The sequence below is a fragment of the Callithrix jacchus genome, chromosome 15 (genome assembly GCF_049354715.1).
Source record: "Callithrix jacchus isolate 240 chromosome 15, calJac240_pri, whole genome shotgun sequence".
NCBI classification, from domain to species: domain Eukaryota; kingdom Metazoa; phylum Chordata; class Mammalia; order Primates; family Cebidae; genus Callithrix; species Callithrix jacchus.
In genome coordinates, this window is record NC_133516.1 from 50,947,795 (window position 1) to 50,972,344 (window position 24,550).

The window sequence follows — 24,550 nt, forward strand, 5'->3', positions numbered from 1 at the left end:
AGGGGAGGGGAGGGGAGAGGGAGCTGAGAGCTTACTTAATCAAAAAGACTTAAATATGCCAATGAGAGTTACCAATTTCTAAACCAAATATAATAGCCTTTTTTGAACTGATGACCACAAAAACTTTTTTCCTGTGGGATATATTATGACTAATATTCCTTAGAGCACATTTTCTGAATGTTGATCTAAGTCAAATGAAATAAAGAAAACAATATATATATATATTATATGCTTACATAGAAAAAAATTAGAAGGAAATACTCTAAAATGTTACAACTCCAGCTGGAGGAATTACCAGTGATTTTTATTTTTTTGATCAAACCATTTTTATTTCCACAGAACAAATAAATGCCACTTGCATTTTAAAGCACAGAAAATAACCGCAAATAATCTTTAAGTTGATTTCAGGATAACTGCTTTAATTTTCCTACTAACTTGGACTATGAGCAATATACTAAAACAGGTGAAAAATAGTTGCTAGTTTGATTAGATTTGCAGAACAAAATACTGTAACTTTTAACTCTCTGGCATCTTTTAAAACAAACCTGATATGGTTTGGCTGTATCCCTACCCAAATCTCATCTTGAATTGTAATCTCCACGTGTCTAAGGAGGGGTCTAGTGGAAGGTGATTGAATAATGGGGCAAACTACCCCTTATAGTTCTTGTGATAGTGAGTGACTTCTCCAGAGATCTGGTTTGAAAGTACGTGACACTTCCCCCCACACCCATCTCCCCACCTTCTCTGCCACGGTAAGATGTGCTTGCGACCCCTTCACCTTCTGCCCTGAGTTTCCTGAGGCCTCCCAATCATGCTTCCTGTACAGCTTGGGAAACTGTGAGTCAATTAAACCTCTTTTCTTCATAAATTACCTAGTCTCAGGTAGCTCTTTATATTATAGTAGTGTGAGAACTAATACAAACACATTCATATTTTTCTATGACATTAGTAAAAACTGCAGGCAAACATCAAGTCTTTTTGAATACCTCAAAAATAAGGCATTTCCCAACTACTTTGACAAGAGTCCACCTTACCAAAGACAAAGATACAAAAATGTTTTTAAACTAGCAGATCTATGGTTTCCTGAATGTGGGCTGTAGGAAGCTTTCTGATATCTCAGGATTGTGTTAGTAGTAGCCATCAGGAGGGTCTCCAACTAGAAACACTTGTTCCTGCTTGCTCCTTTCCCCTCTCATTGTTCAGCATTTTTATCAAGTTTCCCAGCTTGGAGTTGTCTGTCATGCACCTGTGTCCTGTTGTTATAGCTAGAAGGGTGGGAGTCTCCTGCTGATGCGTGATAGCTTAAGCCTGGGGAGAAGGTCTTTTCCACTGCCTAGCTAAGCAGTCTGGGAAGAGCATGGGGATCATTTCTGTGTGTGTGGGTAATCTGTTCAGCAAGATTGAGACTTAGTTAAGATTCCCCTTATAACATCCTTAATGTTTATTAGCTTCTAACTAGTATTGTAAGTCCAGTGCCAGAATTTGGAGATCTGAGTTCCTCTTTTCATGGCTTTTATTCACTGTGACTAATAAGCTTCCTAATAAATCCTTGCCACACTTAAAAAAAAAAAAAAAAAAAAAAGGCCAGGCGCGGTGGCTCACACCTGTAATCCAAGCACTTTGGGAGGCCAAGGTGGGCGGATCACCTGAGGTCAGGAGTTCGAGACCAGCCTGGCCAACATGGAGAAACCCCATCTCTATATTAAAAAAAAAAAAAAAAAAAAAAAGACACCTTTTACCACACAAATTGATTTCTTCAATCAAGTTGGGGAATTAATGGGAATTTACACTTGCTTAAAAGGCAGTGTGGTTACACCACAGTGTGAATGTACTTAAAGTCATCCACTAAACTGTACTCTTAAAAATTACTTGGTAATTTTATGTGTGTGTATATATGTGTGTGTGTATATACATATACATATACATACACACACACACACACACACACACACACACACACTTTTTTTTTTGAGATGGACTCTTGCTCTGTCTTCCAGGCTGGAGTGTAGTGGCGCAATCTTGGCTCACGGCAACCTCCGCTTCCTGAGTTCGAGAGATACTCCTACTTCAGCCTCCCGAGTAGCTGAGATTACAGGTGCACACCACCACACCCAGCTAATTTTTGTATTTTTAGTAGAGACAGGGTTTCTTCATGTTGGCCAGGCTGGTCACAAACTCCTGACCTCAGGTGTTCCACTTGTCTGGGACTCCCAGAGTGCTGGAATTACGGGCGTGAGCCACTGCACCTGGCCTGTTTTATGTGTATTTTAAACCATATTTTCTTAAAAGCAAGAGTAATGAAATATATTTAGGTAAAATATTTTATTTTGAATGATCCTCTCAACTTGAGGAATTTAAAAGTGTATTCAAAGTATTGCTCATGGGACAATGCTGAAAACTGCCTAAATGCCTAACAATAGGGTACAATTTTATTTCTATAACCTAATGTTGCACAAAACCTAGTTTAACAATTTACATAGAGCTATGGAATGGTGCCTATAATCTATTAAGTGAAAAATGCTTGCTATTGAGTGACATATTTTGTTACAAAATTTTAAAAACATAAAAACATAATCCATGTATGTTGTATATAAGCACAGAAAAAAATCTGACAGAATATATACCAATCTGGAACAGTGATTTTTTTTCTTAAATATTCCCAAGTCATTTGACTATTTTGCTAATGTTGATAGGCTTTTATGATCTGAGAAACCTTCGACTGTATTTTGAGTGTGTCGGTATACATGTAATATCATCATGGAGACCATTTTCTGTTATTAAAATGTAGGACATTCTGTACTGGCATTAGCATGGTAGGAGGGCTAGAAGGCTCCTTTATTTTCTTCTCTTTAAAGGAAAACTTAAGAATAGAGAGAAAAAAATTTTAAGAAGATGACAATAAGTAGGTGGGTCAAGGAGTTGAATTATGTGGGGAAATAACTCTGTAATTAATAAAAATCAGTATTTTGAATGTTGTTTCACTTTAGAATAAACCAACTTATAGACTTAGATGAACTTTAGTTATTTTTAATATGTTAAGATAAAGTACCATTTTAATCTAATAATTATAGATAATAGGTAAATATGAAAAAATAAATTTAAGATATTAGAATTAAACAATATAGTTCATTGAAATAAACCACGCAACAAATGAAAAATGAGTGAGATTTTGAATTGGAACACAGAACTGAGATGTCCAGAATGCAGAGGGGAACCAAAAGGATGAAAGGTTGATTGAGGTACAGAGAATGACTCTTGGGCTCCCACATGTTTAAAGTAAGAATTCCAGAACAAGAGAGTGGAGGCAATGTTGAAGAAGCAATACGTAAAGAGAAATTCTTGCTAATTTTCCAGAACTGAAGTCCTTAAAGTATTTTCCAAATACTGAGCAAAATAAAAATGAAAACATCTTAAACCAACTGCAGTTTAAAAAAATTTGCACCTAGCCACACTTATACAACTTGTAGTAAACCTAGAGAATTTCAGAGACACTACCAGAGAGAAAAGATATTATCTACAGAACAACAAAAATCTGAGTGACAACAGATTTTTTGGGGATATAGGGGATGGCTTATCCCCAATAACAGATGAAAAAAAGCAGTAGAGTCATATAAACACAGGCCTGGGCAAGAGAAGCTCCAAGTTCAGGACAGTGGCCTCCCTGGGCAGAGAAAGAGGAGAGTCAAAGGAAGAGGGAATCAAGGGTACAACTATAACTGCAATATATGATTTATTTAAAACAATTATTTGAGGCTGGGCATGGTGGCTCATGCATGTAATCCCAACACTTTGGGAGGCAAAGGCAAGTGGATCACTTGAGGTCAGGAGTTTGAGACCAGCCTGGACAACATGACAAAACCCAGTCTCTACTAAAAATACAAAAATTAGCCAAGCATGGTGATAGGTGCCTGTAATCCTAGCTATGCAGGAGGCCGAGGCAGGAGAATCATTTGAACCTGGGAGATGGAGGTTGCAGTGAGCTGATATCGCACCACTGCACTCCAGCCTGGGAGATAGAGTAAGACTCCATCTCAAAAAAAAAAAAAGTTGAGCACTGTTAGAATATAAAATAGTGCAGCCACTATGGAAAACAGCATGGCAATTCTCAAAAAATTAAAAATTAAATTATCACATGGTCTAACAACTCCACTGCTGGGTATACATCCGAAAGAATTGAAAGCGGGTCTCACACATGCACACTTACGTTCACAGGAACATTATTCACAATAACCAAGAGGTGGAAGCCAGCCAAATGTAAGTCTATAGATAAAAGGAAACAAAAGATGTGCTACATACATGTAATGGAATATTATTCAGACTTGAAAGTAAATTCTGTCACATGCTACAGCGTGGATGCAGCTTGAGGACATCAAGTGAAATAAGTCAGTCACAAAAAAACAACTACTATATGATTTCACTTATATGAGGGACCCAGAGTAGTCAAATTCATAGAGAGAGGAAGCAGAATGGAGGTTACCAGAGCTTGGGCAAGGAGGGAATCAGGAGTTATTTAATGGGGACAGAGTTTCAGTTTCGCCAGATGAGAAAGTTCTAAATGTACTTAATACTACTAAAATATGCATTTAAAAATGATTAAGATGGCAAATTCCATGTTATGTGGGGTTTTGTAAATGCAATTTTTAAAATATAAAAAGATGTTAAATATTAAAAAATATATGAAACAAATAAAAAAGAGAATTAAAATTAAAATAATAAAAATAATCAATTTTCATTTCTTTTACAGTCTAATTCCCATAGATTTAATCAAGTCATGAAATTTTATTTATAGAAAATTATAGATGAAGAAAAATGAACTGAAATGTATTTTTCATTCTTGCTTAATTAAAATGATTCCTTCAAATAAAACATATAAAAAATATATGAAACAAAAAAAGAAATATATGAAACAAATAATCAGATTGAAAGAGCTGCAGGACATGACTACTAGCAGTTATTATATATCTTTCTAGTCATTTTTTCTGAATTATTTTACAAAAAAGTAATTTTTTAAAAAAATTGATGGCATTAAGTCCATCAACAGAAGAATGGATAAACGATGTTATACGGATACAAAGGAAGACTACTCAGCAATAAGAACAGATTTTTGCTATAAAAACAAAAACAAGTTGAGTCAGAAAAGCTAGACACAAAAGTATACATGCAGTAAGATTCCATTTCTGTGAAATCAAGGGTAGGCAAAGTGAGGCTGGGCACAATGGTTCACGCCTAAAATCCCAGCACTTTGTGAGGTTGAGGCAGGAGAATGGCTGGAGTCCGGGAGTTCAAGACCAGGCTAGGCAACATAGAGAGACTCCATCCCTACAAAAAACAGAAAAATTGGCCTGGTGCATGGCGTGTGCCTTGCAGTCCCAGCTATATGGAGGCTGAGGCAGGAGGATTGCTCACACCCAGGAAGCTGAGGCTGCAGTGAGCCATGATTATGCAAAAAAAGATCAGGCAAAGTGAAGCCATGAAGTTAGAAATTAAGAGTAGTTGCTTATGCGGAGTGTGGATTGACTGGGAAATTGGCATCAGGGAACATTCTGGGGTGGTAGCTACATCTTATTGAGGTGTTAGTTACATAAGTGAATACATTTCTCAAAAATCTGTTTTTACACTTAAGATGTGGGCACTTTGTTCAGTGCAAATTTTGCCTCTATGTATAAATAAATTTTAAAACAAAAGGTGAAGCTCCAAAAATATATATAGGCTATTGACAAGTGGAAAAAAGAACTGCAACACTGGTGATACCGAACACTTGAGGACACAAGGCAAAAGGCAATTCAGTTGATTGAAATGCAAGGAGAAATTTAGATAGCACAATTCTGTTACTTAAGCAGCATTCAAGACATTGGAGAAAAGTCCAGAGCTTGCAGAAACTTTAGAAGAGTAACCTGAAACCATATGGAGTGTTTCAAGAATTTTATCAAGTCTCACTAAGGTACAAACAAGCCTCCTCTTTGGCCCCTTTCCAAAGAAATGGCTGAAGAGTATAGTCACTGGAAACAAGTTAATTCTCTCCTTAAAATAACTTAGCTATAAGTATATATCATACATGTTCATCATAGAAAAATAGAAAATATAGATAAGCAGAAATGAATACATTGAAATCACAAGGTAATAGGTAAACATTCTTAACATGGTGCCTGTTTTTTTTTCATGCCCTTTTTATTTAAATGCTATTAGTTTTTTTTTTTAAGATTGTTTCTAATCTTCTTGATTTGGCAAATCTCACTTTGCAGAAACCTGTGGCTGTCTTTTTTGGGGAAGATCCAACAACCAAATTGTGTAACTACTCATATTTGCTCCTTGGACCTATGGTATAATCTTTTTCTTCCCACAAGAAAACATCTGCAAGGATTTTTTTTTTTTCCTTTTTTTGAGGCAAGTTCTCACTGACACCCAGGCTGGAGTGCAAGGGCACAATCATAACCCACCTCATCCTTGACCTCCTGGCCTGAAGCAATCCCCCTACATCAGCCTCCTGAATAGCTGGAACTACAGCCAAGCACCAACATGCCTGGCTATTTTCATTTTTTGTAGAGATGAGGTCTTGCTATGTTGCCCAGGCTGGTCTCAAGCTCTTGGGCCCAAGTGATCCTCCTGCCTTGGTTTCCCGAAGGACTAGAATTACAGATATAAGCCACCACATTTAGCTGGTATGATCTTAAAATACTTTTTACACTTTTACTTTTTCTAAAGATGAGTCAATTGTTATCTAAGAGAAATTAAATTTGATTCAGAATGTTTTCTGTAATTTTAAGGGAGAAGTATTTCTTCGTGAATGTTTTTTCCTGTGACTATAAAATTACTGATACCTATACTTGTATATGAAACATGACTACAAACTGCTATAGAACATGATATTAAAACATGAATACCAGTTTGGGAGGCCGAGGCAGGCAGATCACCATGTCAAGAGATGCAGACCATTCTGGCCAATATGGTGAAACCTCGTCTCTACTAAAAATACAAAAATTAGCTGGGTGTGGTGGTGGGCGCCTGTAGTCCTAGCTACTCGGGAGGCTGACACAGGAGAATTGCTTGAACCTGGGAGGCAGAGGTTGCAGTGAGCTGAGATCGTGCCACTGCACTCCAGCCTGGCGCCTGAGTGAGACTCTGTCATTCATAAATAAATAAATAAATAAATAAATAAATAAATAAATAAATAAAATGAATACACCAGAGTTTACAAACCCAAATGTGCCTATTCCCTTCTGTACTCTTTAGATGTGCAGTTATCCAAAAGTTCCTGCCAATTCATCCAACCACCTACACAATGCCTCTCTGAAAGCTGCCTTCAGACTATGGAGGATTCTGTTAAATATTCTCAATCAGGCTGTTCTTCATTAGAACACAAGCTATGTAAGATCAGAAGCTGTGTCTGCCTCATTTACTTTGTTATCCCTAGTGCTTACAAAAGATGAAAAAGGGCTCAAAACTGACGTGTTGAGTGAATGAATGAATCAATGGTAATAAATTTTCATTTACTAAGGTTGTTATTGAAATAATTTGAAGTATCTCAAGATGATTATTCTTCTCTCTCCCTCCTCTGTCTTTTCCCTCTTTCTATTGTGATTGAGGGTTCACAAATAAGGTTTAGGGTGATATGTAGCAGGTTTGGGAAGGTAGGCAATGGCAATGTCTAATGTAAAGCCTTGTGGAATATGATGAAGGGGTTTATGTTCAATTCTAGATTCAACTGAAAGCTACTGCAAGGGAATTTCAAGGGAATGAAGTGAATTTTTAAGTTAGTTATTAATTTATTTTTGAGACAGGGTCTTACACTCTGTCCCTCAGGCTGTAGCTGTGCTGGTGTAAATATGGCTCATTACAGCCTTTACCTCCCATGCTCAAGTGATCCTTCTGCCTCAGCCTCCGGTGTAGCTGGGGACGCAGGTGTGTACCACCATGCCTGGCTGATTCGGGTTTTTTAAAGAATCCCTGTGACTGCATGAAAAGAATGGATTTTGTGAGGATAGAAGTAGAAGGAGAAAGACATTTAGGAAGTTACTGTGGAAATCCAGACAACAGAAGGTGGCAACATGGACTAGAGAGGTCACAACAGCAAAGGTGAGAAGTGGATTGTTTCTGGATATATTTTGGTGGTAGAACACACAGGGCTCCAGGAATCTAGTTAGCAGAAACTAATTGAAGGGTAACTTCTACATATCTTACAGAGATGAAGGTTGCTAGGGAAAGGGTGCTAAGTAAAAATATTATATACACTGCTTGCCTTTTATAAGTGGTTGAGGTTATTCTGCCCAGTCTGCTGCCACTGGGCTGTGTGGTCCTCCTGCCCAGCCACTATCACTGGACTCTCTCCCTGGTATGTAACCCCCCCCGATAAAACCCCATGTCTCTTTTGCTGGCACTGGGCTTCTTCTTCAGTCTCTTGAACCTGATCCCACCCCCAATGGAGTACACAGGGGTTCAACACAACACAAAAGAAGAAGGAAGAGTTACTGGATTGACAAAAATACAATGTGTTTCCTATATGTGTGCTAAGTTTATAATCACCTTATCAATTCTTTTTAGAAAAATATCCCAGCATATATCACATTATTGAACACATTAATCCTAGCTTATAAAACATTAAAGCATACAAGCAAAATAACAGTATACAAATTAAAATATCAATTCCAGAGCTTCTGCACAGCAAAAGAAACAATCAGTAGAGTGAATCAGCAACCAACAGAATGGGAAAAAATTTTTGCAATCTAGCCATCTAAAAAAGGGCTAATAGCCAGAATCTACAAAGAATTAAAACAGATTTACAAGAAGAAAACAAACAAGCCCATTCAAAAGTGGGCGAAGGATATGAACAGACACTTTTCAAAAGAAGACATGTATGAGGCCAACAAACATATGAAAAAATGCTTATTATCACTGGTCATTAGAGAAATGCAAATCAAAACTACATTGAGATACCATCTCACGCCAGTTAGAATGGCAATCATTAAAAAATCCGGAGACAACAGATGCTGGAGAGGATGTGGAGAAATAGGAATACTTTTACACTATTGGTGGGAGGGTAAATTAGTTCAACCATGGTGGAAGACAGTGTGGTGATTCCTCAAGGATCTAGAAATAGAAATACCATTTGACCCAGCAATGCCATTACAGGGTATATACCCTAAGGAATATAAATCGTTCTATTATAAGGACACATGCACAGGAATGTTCACTGCAGCACTGTTTACAATAGCAAAGTCTTGGAACCCACCCAAATCCCCATCAATGATAGACTGAATAGGGAAAAATGTGGCACATATACACCATGGAATACTATGCAGTCAGAAAAAACGATGAGTTTGTGTCCTTTGTAGGGACATGCATGAACCTGGAAACCATCATTCTCAGCAAACTGACACAAGAACAGAAAATCAAACACTGCATGTTCTCACTTATAGTCGGGTGTTGAACAATGAGAACACATGGACACAGGGAGGGGAGCATCATATACTGAGGTCTGCTGGGGGGAACTAGGGGAGGGACAGTGTCGGGTGGGGAATTGGGGAGGGGAGAAATGCCAGATATAAGTGATGGGGAGGAAAGCAGCAAACCCATTGCCATGTATGTACCTATGCAACAATCCTGCATTTTCTTCATATGTACTGCAAAACCTAAAATGCAGTAATATATATATAATAAAAAAAGAATTGGGGTAACCTGCATGAGTTCATTATGGTTTCCCAATTACTGATACTCATAAAATCCTGTGTTTAAATACCACTTTGACAATGAAAGTAAAAAATAAATTAAAATATCAAAACCTAATATTTTATCTCATGCCTAAGCTCTTCCCAAAATTAAGTTCAAATTGACAAACTTTTCCATATTAATTTAAAAGTTTAAGTTCTTTACATTACGCTTTTTTTTCCAGAATGCAGATGAAAGCTCTAAGCTCAAAGATAAAAGTCACATTCTCTCTCTCTCTCTCTCTCTCTCTCTCTCTCTCTCTCTCTTTCTCTCTCTCTCTTTTAGATGGAGTCTCACTCTGTCACCCAGGTTGGAGTGCAGTGGCACGATTTTGGTTCACTGCAATCTCCATCTCTTGGGTTCAAGTGATTCTTGTGTCACAGCCTTCTGAGTAGCTGGGACTACAGGCGTGCACCACCATACCCGGCTAATTTTGTATTTTTAGTAGACACGGGATTTTCACCATTTTGGCCAGGATGGTCCCGAACTCCTGGTCTCAAGTGATCCACTGGCCTCAGCTTCCCAAAGTGCTGGGATTACAGGTGTGAGTCACTACGGCTAGCCAAAAGCCACATTTTCTTTGGAGGATCCCAAGAGTTGCCTTCTCCATCTCCTTCTCTTTCTGTTCTGTACTTTCTTAGTTGCCATAATACATGGCACTTTGTATTCTGCCAATAAATACAAAGTGAAGGCAGCCATAAAGTAGTAGACAAACCACTTAGTTGGCCACTAGAAGCCTAAAGCCTGTCTCTTATGTGATTCCACAAACAAATCACTTACCCTCTCCAAATGGAGCTTCCCTTCTGTTAAATGTTGTCAGATGTATATATCCAAAAGGTTGCTGTTGGAACCACTGAGAGTATCTGTGAAAGCACTTAGAAAATTGTGAAGAACTATCCAAATGCAAGGTATGATGATTAATTTAGACTATTTCAGGATCTGGACTCCTGACCTCTTTATATTTCTTATAAGGTTATCTGTCTTACCCTCCCTTGTTCATACATTTCTACTAGAATATCATTGGTGCCATATTTTTCTGGCTGACCCCAATCTAAATTTCAAAAGGCAGCTTTTAGCACCTCCTCCAAGAAGACTTTTGTGTTCATTCCCTGTGTTAGGTATTTTCTCTTTAGACTCTCAATAACCTATGCTACCTTGATTAAAACACATGTCATATTGTACTATTTCTTAGATAAAAGGACTTCTCTTGTTAACTAGGTTTCCTCATGTGTTAGTTCTTCCATTTTATGATTTTCTCTTTCTTCTAAAGTGTTAGTTTTCTTACCTGTTTGATGGTTTCTGTGTCTGCCTGCCTTTGCACTTGAGATTAACTGTAACTGTATTGTGAATGCTAATTATCTCCTTACCAAAGATTGATGACAGTGATTTTTAGTAAGGGGCCGTACAGGTGCTATGATTTGCATGTGTCCTATAAAGTTCCAGTGTTGGAAACTTAATTCCCCATGTAATAGTGTTGAGCAATGGCACCTTTGAGAGGCGACTAGGTCACGAGGGCTCTGCTCTCATGAATGGGTTCATGTTTGTATTATGGGAACGGATTTGTCATCTTGAGAGTAGGTTTGTTATCAAAGTGAGCTCAGCTCTTTCATGGTTTCTCTTGCCATGTGATGTCTTCTGCCATGTTATAATACAACAGAGGAGGTCCTCACCAGATGTAGCCTCTCAAGACTGGACTTCCAAGCCCTCAGAACCATGAGCCAAATAAATTTCTATTTATAAGTTATCCCATCTCAAGTATTCTTTTGTAACAGCACAAAACAGACTAAGCCAGCGGGATATGCCAGTAGTTAGTTTTCTGAGTGGTAATGTCCTCAGGTGACATTTTTTCCTTTTCTACATTATATAAAAAGGAAAAAAGATGACATTCTAATAGATGAAAGATAACTATTAGTAAAATTATCTAAAGTTGACTAGGTTATTTTTAGCATTCTTTTGACAAGAGATTTGTCAATGTCTCAAGCATCAGAAAACTTTGTAAGGACAAAGGCTATACCTGTTCTTCATGTATTCACACTGTTCAGTGCACATAGAAAGTAATCAAATATTTTGGTTAAGTGAATGAATTAGTCACTTAGGAAGAAATGGAAGATATGAGTAGTAAAAATAATTTGATAAATTTACGAGGTCAATAGGAACACACACAAAAAAAGCCACGACTCATGTGTCCCCTTCTCTGCCCTGAAGACAGTGGCTTTTCTCAGAGTTTCTACTGAGCAATAGAGCATACAGAAGGGGATTTCACCTCCTGCTCCATCAGGACACAGATCTCATCACCTTGCAATTGTATGCAGCCTGGAAAACAACCAGAGTGTCGGTTCACATATCGAGGCTGCTGGAGGTTGTACGACATCTTTTAAACAACTTGAGTCCATAATAACCAATCTTAGTCCAAAACAGCCAATCATACTGTAGCTGGTCTTCAAACTGCAAGCCACAATTAATTCACCTTGTGAGCTCTTGTTGTTATTATAAATAAAAATCATGGTATTAGAGATGAGAAAATGCCACACACGATCAGAAATGAGTTACAGTCCATTCTTTTTTCCTCCAGTTTTAAGGCATACCAAATATGCAGGATTACTTCATAGCTAATCAGTTTCACTGGTTCATATTTCATTTCTCAGCATACCATTTCACTGGGCCCTAAACACTTTTTAGCAACACAGTTCCTACTATCTTCAGAATTTCATATTTGAAAACACCTCTTTTATTCTAAAAGTTCAGACATTTAACCCACTCAGAAAGGAGAAACAATCACAAAACTATTGAGAGAATTAGAGTGAGAGATTTATTTGTGGCCACCCCACCATCATCTTTTTCTTTAAAGTCACTGTCTCTGTAATCCTGTGACAAACATCATTCCTTAAGTATTTCACATACTTCCTGGGTTCTATTTTTAAATTAATGAGAGTGCATCATGCTTAGTGTTTCAAAACAAATTTCACACCACTGATTTCTGCTATTGCTGCTTTTTTCCTGATAAACATCACTAAGTGATCGATTTAATAATCGTTTATTGTCTTCGGTTGCCAAACATTCCCTGACTTTGCTCAGCAGACGTTTCCATGTAACAGAAACTGGCTTCCCTTTAAAAAATACTTGTAGGTATGATGGAGCCTTCTAAAATGGAAAGAATTTATCTGTCTCTGTCCGAAGTAATCCGCTGAAATGCAATCTGGGGATTATAAAGGGTCAGATGTTGCCTTTATAATAACAAACACCCAGCAACTAGAGGAATAAAAGTGAGAAGCTCAAGGAAAGAGGTAAGGCTATGGGGACATAGAATTTGAATGTTAGTATAGGGACTAATTTGGGAGGAGATATTCTACTGCAGTTTTTACTAAAATAATTTTTGAGGCTATTTATATGTAATAGCGTATATGTTTTCTATGACCGTGATCTTTCTTTCTTCCAAAATGCATCTTTCAAAAATGAAGAGATAGCATTCCAAAGTTTCATGTAAAAAACAATTACTTCAATATTTTATTTAAAGTAAATCTATCTCTTGCATTTATTCCAATAGATTTTCCATCTTTCTTGGCATTCGATTGTATGTAAAAAAGCACACTTCTCTTGAGAGGCCAAATACATGTATATAATTTATTAGCTGGTTATTTAAATTAAAATATAATTTTAATTAGTGCAAAATCAGTTCTTGTCATTAGGTAATATAAATAAACAGTGGAACTACCCAATTGCTACCAAGCCATCTGAATACTCAGCCAAGGCCATGTCAGAGCATGACCTAGCAGAAAATTACAACTACTACCACTGGCTGGTGCTCATGTTACAGATCAGGAATGATAAATACCTGGCACTTCTATTACCACTCTCTTACATCATGCTCATGGCAGACATTAATAATCAATCATAATACTCTCCCTATGTCCAGGAGCAACCTTAGAATCCTTAACAGAGCCTCATGGTAGACAGCCACTATCAATCAAGTCAGTGTTTGAGATGAAACCTATATTCATATACACAGAAATAAACAGCAAAAACCAAATGCAAAGTGCAAGTTTATTCACTGTTAGGTGAGACCACTGCACGCTATGGCAGAGCCTTGGATCTGGCTCAGGCTCAAGGACAAAATGGGAGTCCTCCTTTCTCTCACAGAATCTGCATTCTGGAACATGAGCATTTGGGATCTGTCTGTTGGATGGGGGTTAAGGAAAGAGAAGTGGGGAAGGAGAGATGGGCAAGGGAAGAGAACAGTCAAAGGAGAGGGAAGGAATGAGCAGGGCAGGGCAGGCCCTAAGAGAGGCCTTGAATTAGCTTACTGATTTTACCACAACTCCTTACAAATAATAGTACACTTCTTGAGAGTTTACTACGCAGTAGGCACAAGGCACAGTGCTAACCTGATGTCATCATCTCACTTGGTAATTCCAAAACGCCTCTGAGGAAGTTTATCAGTTAAAAATTATGTGGGTGGCATAAGAATCAGAATCCCCCTGGGAAATCCCCCTGGGATAACGGGAACTGTCTAGATGACATAGGTGTTAGGGCATGGAGAGGTTCTTACCCCTCTACACCTGAGGGTAGGAGGCAGGAGATCTGTGGAACCCAGGGAAAGAACTGCAGCTATAGCAGAGGACCATCTGCCAGAGGTGTGGCTTTGGGTAGAGGAATACAGCTACTATCCCACAGCTGAGAATGAGGGAGCTAGAGGGATCTATTCTCCAACCTGTCTTCCATTTCCTGCTAGTTCCTCCCGTCGACCAAACCCCTCTGGAAGCCAGAGAGCAATGGCCCTTTGATGTGGTTCAAGGCAACTTTCCCTTGCAATGTAGCAAAAGGGCACAAGCAAAACTGGATCTGGAGGGGCAAGCAGAATATTCAGCACAGGCGGGTGGCAGAAAACCCAAACAACAGTGACTTAACCATACAGGTTTCCACTGAAAAGAGAAGTTACAGCTGCTCAGCAGGGAAGTCATTAGCAACCCAGCCTCCTGTGAGCTCTCCGCTCTCCTCTCAAGCCAGAAAGACCTCCTCCAGCCCTGGGTACCACACCACACTCCAGGCAGAAAAAAGGAGGAGAGTAAAAAGCAAAACCAAGTTCAACCTGAGTCTATCAGGAAAACAATTAGTGTCCCCAGGATACTTACATCTCATCGGCCAGACCCAGGTGATGGGTCCTTTTCTAGCTGCAAAGGGAGCTGGGGGAGGGAAGTATTTTTAACTGAGCTAGGGTCATCAGATAAAATACACAATACCTAGTTAAATTTAAATTTCAGATAAATAATAAATCTTTAGTAAATGAGATATACTTTTACTAAAAAATTATTCATAGTTTATTGAAAATACAATTTAACTGTACAGCATATATTTTTTTTTCTAAGTTGGGCTACTCTAACCTGGGCACATTGTCACCCAAACAATATTGAGGGGTTTACTATGGAAGAAGAGAGGTACAGATATTGAGTATGGAATGAGCTGCAGCTGCCACAGATGAGTACTATTATTATGCCCATTTTACAGTTTCAGAAGCCAAGGCTTAGAGAAAGGGAGGAATTTAACCAGGTTATATAGCTAATAAGTGCTGAAGCTGGGATTTGATCCTGGTTAGGTTAAATCCAGTGCTTTTTAGCACTTATATTATCAGCCTCTGTGACTTAAGAGGCTTCAGAACAGCAAAAGGGAAGTCAAGAGCTCTCTGACACAGTGACTGTCCCACCAGTAAAATGTGTTCTAATAGAGGCAAGATTGTCACCATGAAGATCAGATTGTTGCCAATCAGATTAGCAACTACACCTCTTAGAGCAGTGGTTCTCCATGGAGGGAAGGCAAGTTTGCCACCTCTCCCCCCCACAAGAGGGGCACTTGGCTATAGCTAGGGACATTTTCAATTGTTAAAACCAGGGAGAGTAATATTGGCATCCAAAAGGTGAGGCCAGGGATGGTGCTAAATATTCTATAATGCATATGAATGCTTCTTAATCCCTCAGAATTAAGAAGCAACTGATCCAAAATGCTGAGATTCTGCAGGAAATAATGAGTAGAATCTGTAGAAGAGTATCCTGCAGTACATATCCCCCAAACACAAAGTAAGAGCTTGGACAAAGGCCCATACATGAGAAGATTTCCCCTAACATCTCTATCATTTTTTTAAAAATTTCAACCATTTTATTTAAAATTGTGCCAGTAAAAATGCAGGGGATGCAGTCTTCTCATTTTTGTAATATGAGGGAACAAATAGGTTTATAAAATTGCCCACATTACTTTAACATCTTCTAACATTTTTTATAGCACATCTTCCTGTAATGTATTTGTTCTTTACAGTTCCCACTTGTCTGTAAGATTCTCAGAGGTGAGGAACAATGTCTTCAATTTGTTTCACTGATACAATGCCTGGTATATAGTATGCATTTCCATGTTTAAGCAAAAATAATTTGCTACCTGTGCTGTAAACCTGAAATTAGTGAAATTAGTTCTTAATCTTTTAAAAATAATATTAAAACCCAAAACTTCTCTTATTCTTGGATATAATTCTGAGATCAACTTGGTTGTTTGTTAAAACATTAAGCAGCCTGCATAATACTTTTGTAGACAGGCCTAGTTCCTTGTTTCCCTAACAACTGTATCTGAGAGTACAACTGATCACATGCTATTTTATGGCTTAGATTTAGACATTTAACATTTCCCACAGCATATAAACAAGAGTAAATAATATGCCAGGAAAATATATTCTACAGCCAGAGAGACCAGGGCCCTTGCAAAGGACTTTAGAGTTCAAAATTATGAAAACAGTTATGACTGTCATTATAGAACTATTTGTTTAAAACAAATAGCAGTATATGCCCAAGGAATTTAACATCATTTACAGCCATGTGATCCCTAATGACAGGAATGCATTCTGAGAAACGTGTCCTTAGAAATTTCATTGTGTGAACATCATAGAGTGCTCTAATGCAAACCTAGATGGTATGTACTCAGGCTATAAGGTAGAGCCTAGTGCTCCTAGGCTACGAACCTGTATAGCATATGTCTGTCTTCAACACTGTAGGCAATTGCAACACAATGGTAAGCATTTGTGCATCTAAACATAGAAAAGGCATAGAAAAAATACAGCATTATAATCTTATGGGAACCATATGTGGTCCATCATTGACTGAAACACTGTTATGCAGCTCATGACAATACTTCTTTACTAAAGCCAATCATAAGTAAAAGTAAAGACCGGGCATGGTGGCTTCCACCTGTAACCCCAGCACTTTGGGAGGCCAAGGAAGGAGGATTGCTTGAGTTCAGGATTTCAAGGCTACAGTGAACTACAATCATGCTGCTGCATGCTAGCCTGGGTGACAGAGACCCCATCTCTAAAAAAGTAAAAATAAATATTAAAAAGTAGAAGTATTCCTGACCACCTCTGGGGATATGAAAAAAAGAAAAAGAAAAAAGTAGAAGTAAATATGTTGCTTAAAATCATATTTTGTCACCCAGGCTGGATTGCAGAGATCACTGCAGCCCCATCCATATGGGCTCAAGTCATCCTTCCACCTCAGCCTCCCGAGTAGCTTGGACTACAGGTGCACACCACTATGCCCAGATATTTTTTGTAGAGACAGGTTTTCACCATGTTGCCCAGGCTAGTCTCAAACTACTGGGCTCATGCCATCCTCCTGCCTCAACCTCCCAAAGTCCTGAGATTACAGGCATGAGCCACCACAACTGGCCTGTTTAGATTCTTTTGGATCAACTGCACTACTACTGTCTTCTCACTATGTCAGATACAAATTTAGAAGACCAGAGTACACACAAATTTAATCTTCCCGGATGGGCTTTTTGATTCAAGAACACTCTGTGTCAGAGAATGATAAATGGTCACAGATTTGAATTTGCATGTGTGCTCCTTTTCACAGATATCTTCAAAGGGATAGCAGTTGCTTTACTAATATCACTAATGAATGGATGAGGGCAAAGAGCGAGATTTAAGCCATTATTCTAATTGTTAAAAATATATTGTTGATCAGAATCTAGTTTGGAGCTATTTTCTTTCTTCTCCAGTGTTTATCTGATTATCTTGCTAGTCTATGCATGGTACTTTTGACACTCCCCAACACAGACACTAGGCTAAAGATGTTAATATCCCTTGAGAGTCTTGCCAGATTTCTAGCCCAAACCTTGCACTATTGAGACAGTGCCAGACCTACACTGGATGTCAAGCCAACAGCTTTTGAAGAGTAGACTGCATCATCATTGCTAGTCTAGCATTATTTATTTATCAAATGTATAAATTACCATTTGATTATCAAGATGCTTGTGTTAGCTGGAACCAGAATTTTAAGTTTATTAAAGATGTGAGTTCCATGAGGTTTCTCCAAATGGAACTTTAGCCAACGGATATTGGTTACTTAAGCAACCAAAAGACACCATTAAGAGACTGGGTTCATTTCTAAAGTGATCCATTGGCATAATCCCAGGGAGAGGAACCAGCAAGTGTAAATCATCTGCTCTGTTACGTACTGTGCATATGTTTTCCCTGTCTACTTCTCACAACATCAACTCCTCATTACCATTTTAAGGATGCAGAAAATGCCCTTGAATGTGTAACCTAATAAAGCATCAGTTTATTTATCTACAAAATGATAGTAATAATAGTACTTACCTCATGAATATGTTGCAATGATTAAATGGGATAACACATGCAAAACTAAATTACATGATAGTGATGTAAATACTGTTAGGTCTTGTTGGTTTTTTTTTGTTTTGTTTTGTTTTTGAGATGGAGTCTTGCTCCGTTGGAGTGCAATGGCATGATCTTGTCTCACTGCAACCTTTGCCTCCCGGCTTCAAGAAATTCTCCTGCCTCAGCCTCCTGAGTAGCTGGGACTACATGCATGAGCCACCACACCTGACTAATTTTTGTATTTTCAGTAGAGATGGGGTTTCACCATGTTGGCCAGGCTTGTCTCAAACTCCTGACCTCAAGTGATCCACCTGCATTGGCCTCCCAGAGTACTGGGATTATTGGCATGAGCCACCACACCTGGTAGGTCTTGTTATTAATTTCTACTAATAAGGCCACAGTGTACGAAAGTGACTCCAGAGCCTTTCTTCTAAGATTCCACATGACCTTCAAATAACTACAGTAACAATTTTTTTGGTGTAATCTTTTAACTACAGTAACATACAGTAGCAATTAACTACAGTAAGTCTTTTTCAGTGCAATTTTCTCATGCAATCTTAGGACTACCTCAGATGGACTATACATACACATTGACCTTTTTATATCTTCCATTTTGAACTTACTATTTAATTTCCAGAACTCACCTCCAGCCTTTAAAACAAAAGGAAAAAAAAAAACCCCACAGACCAAGCAACTTGTACATGCTGATCCCTAATCTTAAATTATCCATTCTTTCAGATTTTAAGAAAACTGTGATTATTTTAGTCTGATGTGCTTGGATTATAGCAGCATAGGACTCTATTATAGGAAGGATGATCCTTAGCTAGGGTTCCCAGACAGGAAACCTATACTTGGCTGGTGATCTGCAATATGACCACCACCAGCTGCTCACTGCTGACTCTGCTCTTGGAAAGCTACCACTCCCTATTGCCTGACACTTGATGGTGATTACAAATGTAATACAAGCATGCACAGCCTAACACTGTTTCTGTATAAAACATGTACCATGGTAGTCCTGTAACATTATAATGGAGCTGAAATATTCCTAACACCTAGGGACATCATAACTGTTATCGTGTCACAGTACAACACATTATCCATGTTTGTGGTGATGATGGTTTAAACAAACCTACCATGCTGCTGGTCATATAAAAACATAGCATATGCAATTTTGTACAGTATATAATACTGGATAATAATATAAATGACTATGTTACTGTTTATGTATTTACTATGCTTTTTTTTCATTATTTTAGAGTACATGCCTTCTACTTACTTTTTAAAAAAGTTAACTGTAAAATAGCCTGAGGCAGGTCCTTCAAGAGGTATTCCAGAAGGCATTGTTGCCAGAAGAGATGACAGCTCTATGTGTGTTACTGCCCTTGAAGACCTTCCTGTGGGACAAGATGTGGAGGTGAAAGACAGTGATATTGATGATCCTGACCTTGTGTAGGCCTAGGCTAATGTGTATGTTGTGTCTTTGTTTGTGTCCATGTCTTTGTTTTAACAAAAAAGTTTAAAAAGTAATAGAAAAATTAAAAAATTTAAATATATGAAATACTAAAAAAATGGCCAGGTGTGGTGTGGTGGCTCATCCCAGCACTTTGGGAGGCCGATGAAGGTGGATCACCTGAGGTCAGGAGTTCGAAACCAGCCTGGTCAACATGGTGAAACCCCATCTCTATTAAAAACACAAAAAAATTAGCCAGGTATGGTGGTGGGCTACTGTAATCCCAGCTACTCCAGTGGCAGAGGCAGGAGAATCATTTGAATTTGGGAGGCAGAGGTTGCATGAGCCAAGATCATGCCATTGCACTCCATGCTGGGCAACAAAAGCAAAACTCCATCTCTCTCTCTCTCTCTCTCTCTCTCTCTCTCTCACACACACACACACACACACACACGTATGTATTATAATATGTTTTAAGCAAAATGTTATGAGTTAAAAAGTTAAAAATAAAATGTTTTAAAGTAATACAATAAACTAAGATTTACTACTGAAGAAAGAAAAATTTCTAAAATAAACGTTGTATAGTCTAAGTATACAGTATTTATAAAGTCTACATAATGTTCAATAATGTTCTAGGTCTTCACATTCTTTCATGCCTCACAGACTTACTAAAGCAACTTCTAGTCCTGCAAGTTCCATTTATGATAAATTCCCTATACAGGTGCTCGGTTCCTTTATTTTTTTCCCATTGTTTATATATTTTTACTGTACATTTTATGTTTAGATACACAGCTGCTTATCATTGTATTACAATTACCTATAATATTCAGGACAGTAACATGCTGTACAGATTGGTAGCCTAGAAGCACTATAGTATATAGCCTTGCTGTGTAGTAGGCTACACTACCTAGGCTTGTATAAGTAAACCCTTTTTTAAAAAAAAAGACGGGATCTCACTTTGTCGCCCATGCTGAAGTTCAGGGGCGAGATCATGGCTCACTGTAGCCTTGACTTCCCAGTACACTCTATGATGCTCACAAAATCACCTGATTTCTCAGAATATATTATCATCCTATTCATTACTGTACATCTCCTTTTTTTCAAATTGGACAAGATAACAGCACGCACAGAGTCAGAGGTCCCTTACTTCAGGAAGCCTTTCTTGACTCCACCTATTGGTTTCTCATGCTTAGCTGTCTATTGTGTCCTTAATCATATCACTTTGTGCTATGTTACAATTACCTATCTATGTGACGTCATCCCTGACTAGGCTGTAAACTCCTAGGAGATACATCCTGTGTCTGAGACTGTGGCATTCCCACTGCCTAGAACATTATAGGTAATCAATAAATACTTAATAAGCAAACAAACAACATATGAAAAACCAAGGAAATAAGGATGAATACACAGTGCCTTTGGACCGACTTGCATGGTCATGGCTGTGGTGGACAGAAGAGGAGAGTTCTGAATGGGGTGGACTGTATAGTCCACCTTAAGCAGTAAGGTGGGCTAGAATACTGAGACCTTAAGTATTCAGGTGTGGTGATCAAGTTAGGAAAGAACCACTTTTTTTTTTTCCAATTTAAAAATTGCAGTAAGAAATAAACCAGAAAATCAAGAAGAAGTGGATAAATTCCGGACACTTACACCCTCCCAAGACTAAACCAGGAAGAAGTTGAATCCTTGAATAGACCAATAACAAGGTCTGAAGTTGAGGCAGCAATTAATAGCTTGTCAACCAAAAAAGTTGAGGACCAGATGTTCACAGCAAAATTCTACCAGAGGTAAAAAGAGGAGCTGGTACCATTCCTTCTGAAACTATTCCAAACAATACAAAAAGAGGAAATCTCCCCTAACTCATTTTATGAGACCAACATCATCCTGATATCCAAAACTGGCAGAGACACAACTAAAAAAAAATTTCAGGCCAATATCCATGATGAACATTGATGTGAAAATTCTCAATAAAATACTGGCAAAGCAAATCCAACAGCATATCAAAAAGCTTATCTATCATGACCAAGTCAGCTTCATTCCTGGATTGTAAGGCTGGTTCAACATATGCAAATCAGTAAACACAATCCATCACATAAACAGAACCAAAGGCAAAAACTACAAGATTATCTCAACAGATGCAGAGAAGGCCTTTGACAAAATTCAACAGCCCTTTATTCTAAAAACTCTCAATACACTAAGTATTGATGGAATGTATCTCAAAATAATAAAACCTATTTATGATAAACCCACAGCCAATATCCTACTGAATGGGCAAAAACCAGAAGCATTCCCTTTGAAAACTAGCACAAGACAAGGATGCCCTCTCTCACCACTCCTATTCAACGTAGTATTGGAAGTCTGGCCAGGACAATCAGGCAAGAAAAAGAAATACAGGAAGTCTGACCAGGACAATCAGGCAAGAAAAAGAAATACAGGTTATTCAATTAGGAAAAGAGGAAGTCAAATTGTCTCCATTTGCAGATGACATGATTGTATATTTAGAAGACCCTATTGTCTCAACCCAAAATCTCCTTAGATAAGCAACTTCAGCAAAGTCTCAGGATACAAAATCAATGTGCAAAAATCACAAGCATTCCTATACAGCAATAAAAGACAAACAGCCAAATCATGAGTGAACTCCCATTCACAATTGCTACAAAGAGGATTAAATACTTAGGAATACAACTGACAAGGGATGTGAAGGACCTCTTCAAGGAGAGCTACAAATGACTGCTCAAGGAAATAAGAGAGGACACAAACAGATGGAACAATATTCCATACTTAAAGTTAGGAAGAATCAATATTGTGAAAATGGCCATACTGCCCAAAGTAATTTATAGATTCAATACTATCCCCATCAAGCTACCACTGACTTTCTTCACAGAATTGGAAAAAAACCACCTTAAATTTATGGAACAAAAAAAAAAAAAAAGCTGGAGGTATCACAGTACCTGACTTCAAACTGTATTACAAGGCTACAGTAATCAAAACAGTATGGTAATGGTACCAAAACAGAGATATAGACCAATGGAACGAACAGAGGCCTTAGAAATAATGCCACACATCTACAACCATCTGATCTTTGATAAACCTGACAAAAACGAGCAATGGGGAAAGGATTCCCTATTTAATTAACGGTGTTGGGAAAACTGGCTAGCCATATGCAGAAACCTGAAAAGCAGATCCCTTCCTTACACCTTATACAAAAATTAACTCAAGATGAATTACAGATTTAAACATTTAAGACCTAACATCTTCAACAGCACCTTAAAAAAATGCACTGAAAAACAAAAACAAAAAACCTAACATCATAAAAGCCCTAGAAGAAAACCTAGGTATTACCATTCAGGACATAGGCATGGGCAAAGACTTCATGACTAAAACACCAAAAGCATTAGCAGCAAAAGCCAAAATAGACAAATGGGATCTAATTAAACTTGAGAGCTTCTGCACAGCAAAAGAAACTATCGTTGGGGGCATCCAAGATGGCCAAATAGGAACAGCTCTGGATTGCAATTCCCAGTGAAAACACATAGGATGAGTGATTACTGCATTTCCAACCAAATTTGTACTGCCCACAGACCAGGAGATTCCTGGGCAGAAAAGCGCCACCAGCCCCCAGTGCGGCCATTTCAGTTGGTGCTGTGGGTCTCCACACAAAAACTCACACAAATCCAGGCACCTTTTGAACTGGCAACTGGAACACGTGGGAGACAGAGTTTCCCATGCAACTGAAAAAAAGGAGACTGAAATGGGGAGCCAGACAGAATATTCCCGGGTGGAAAACCACCACGAGCCCCCAGTGTGGCTGTTTCAGCCGGTGCAGCAGGTCTCTGCACAAAATCTCACACAAATCCAGGCACCTTTACAAGTGGTGACTGGAAGGTCTGGGAGACAGAGTCACCCATGAAACTGAAAAAGAAAAGGGGTTGAAACAGGGAGGCCAGATGATCTGGCTCAGCTGGTCCCACCCCCACAAAGACCAACAATCCGAAATGCTCTGGATTGAGAGTTTCACAGCAAGAACAGCTGGACCCAGGATGGCTCACCACTGTGTGGGAAGGGTGTCTGCCATCACTGAGGCAGTCCACTGCTACTGAGGCAGTCTGCCATTACAGAGACAATCTGCCATTACAGAGACAGTCCGCCATTACTTAGGCAGTTCTAACTATACCCTATAAACAAAACTGCAAGGAGGTTCACGCAGCAGCTGGGCAGATCCCACAGCAGTTCAGCAACACTTCTGCTGGCAGACTGTGACCAGGCTACCTCCTCACTGGGCAGGGAATCTCTGAAAAAAGGCAGCAGCATGATAGAAACTTAAAAATAAAGTCCCACCTTCCTGGGACAAAGCACCTGGGAACAAAAGGCGGTTATGAGGTCTGCTGCATCAGACTTAAACACACCTACCCAGTAGCTCTGAACAGAACAATGGAGTTCACAGCTCAGCACTTGAGCTCCAGTAAAGAAAAGACTGTCTCCTCAAGCAGCTCCCCAACCCCCATATATCCAAAGAGTCACCTCATAAAGAAGAGCTCAGACTGACATCTGGCAGGTATCTTTCTGGGATAAAAATAGCAGTAGAAGAAACTGCCTGCAACCCTTACTGTTCTGCAGCCACTATAGGTGATCCCCAGCCAAGTAGGAGTGGACCTCCAGCAGTCCTACATTAGAGGGTCCTGACAGTTAGAAAGAAAACTAAGAAACAGAAAGAAATAACTTCATGATCAACAAACAGGACATCCACTCAG

At 38.7% G+C, this 24,550-nt stretch overlaps 1 protein-coding gene and 1 long non-coding RNA gene across 3 annotated transcripts in view; one reads left to right on the forward strand and one right to left on the reverse strand.

Annotated features, from left to right (window-relative positions):
- Window positions 1-24,550, reverse strand: part of LMOD3 (leiomodin 3) — a 59,644-nt gene that overhangs the window by 25,726 nt on the left and 9,368 nt on the right. The gene's annotated exons all lie outside the window — the stretch shown is intronic.
- On the forward strand, window positions 12,957-19,712 carry LOC103788289 (uncharacterized). The gene is made up of 3 exons (XR_614173.6): window positions 12,957-12,986; window positions 16,006-16,077; window positions 19,609-19,712. It is a non-coding gene; the product is annotated as an uncharacterized LOC103788289 (long non-coding RNA).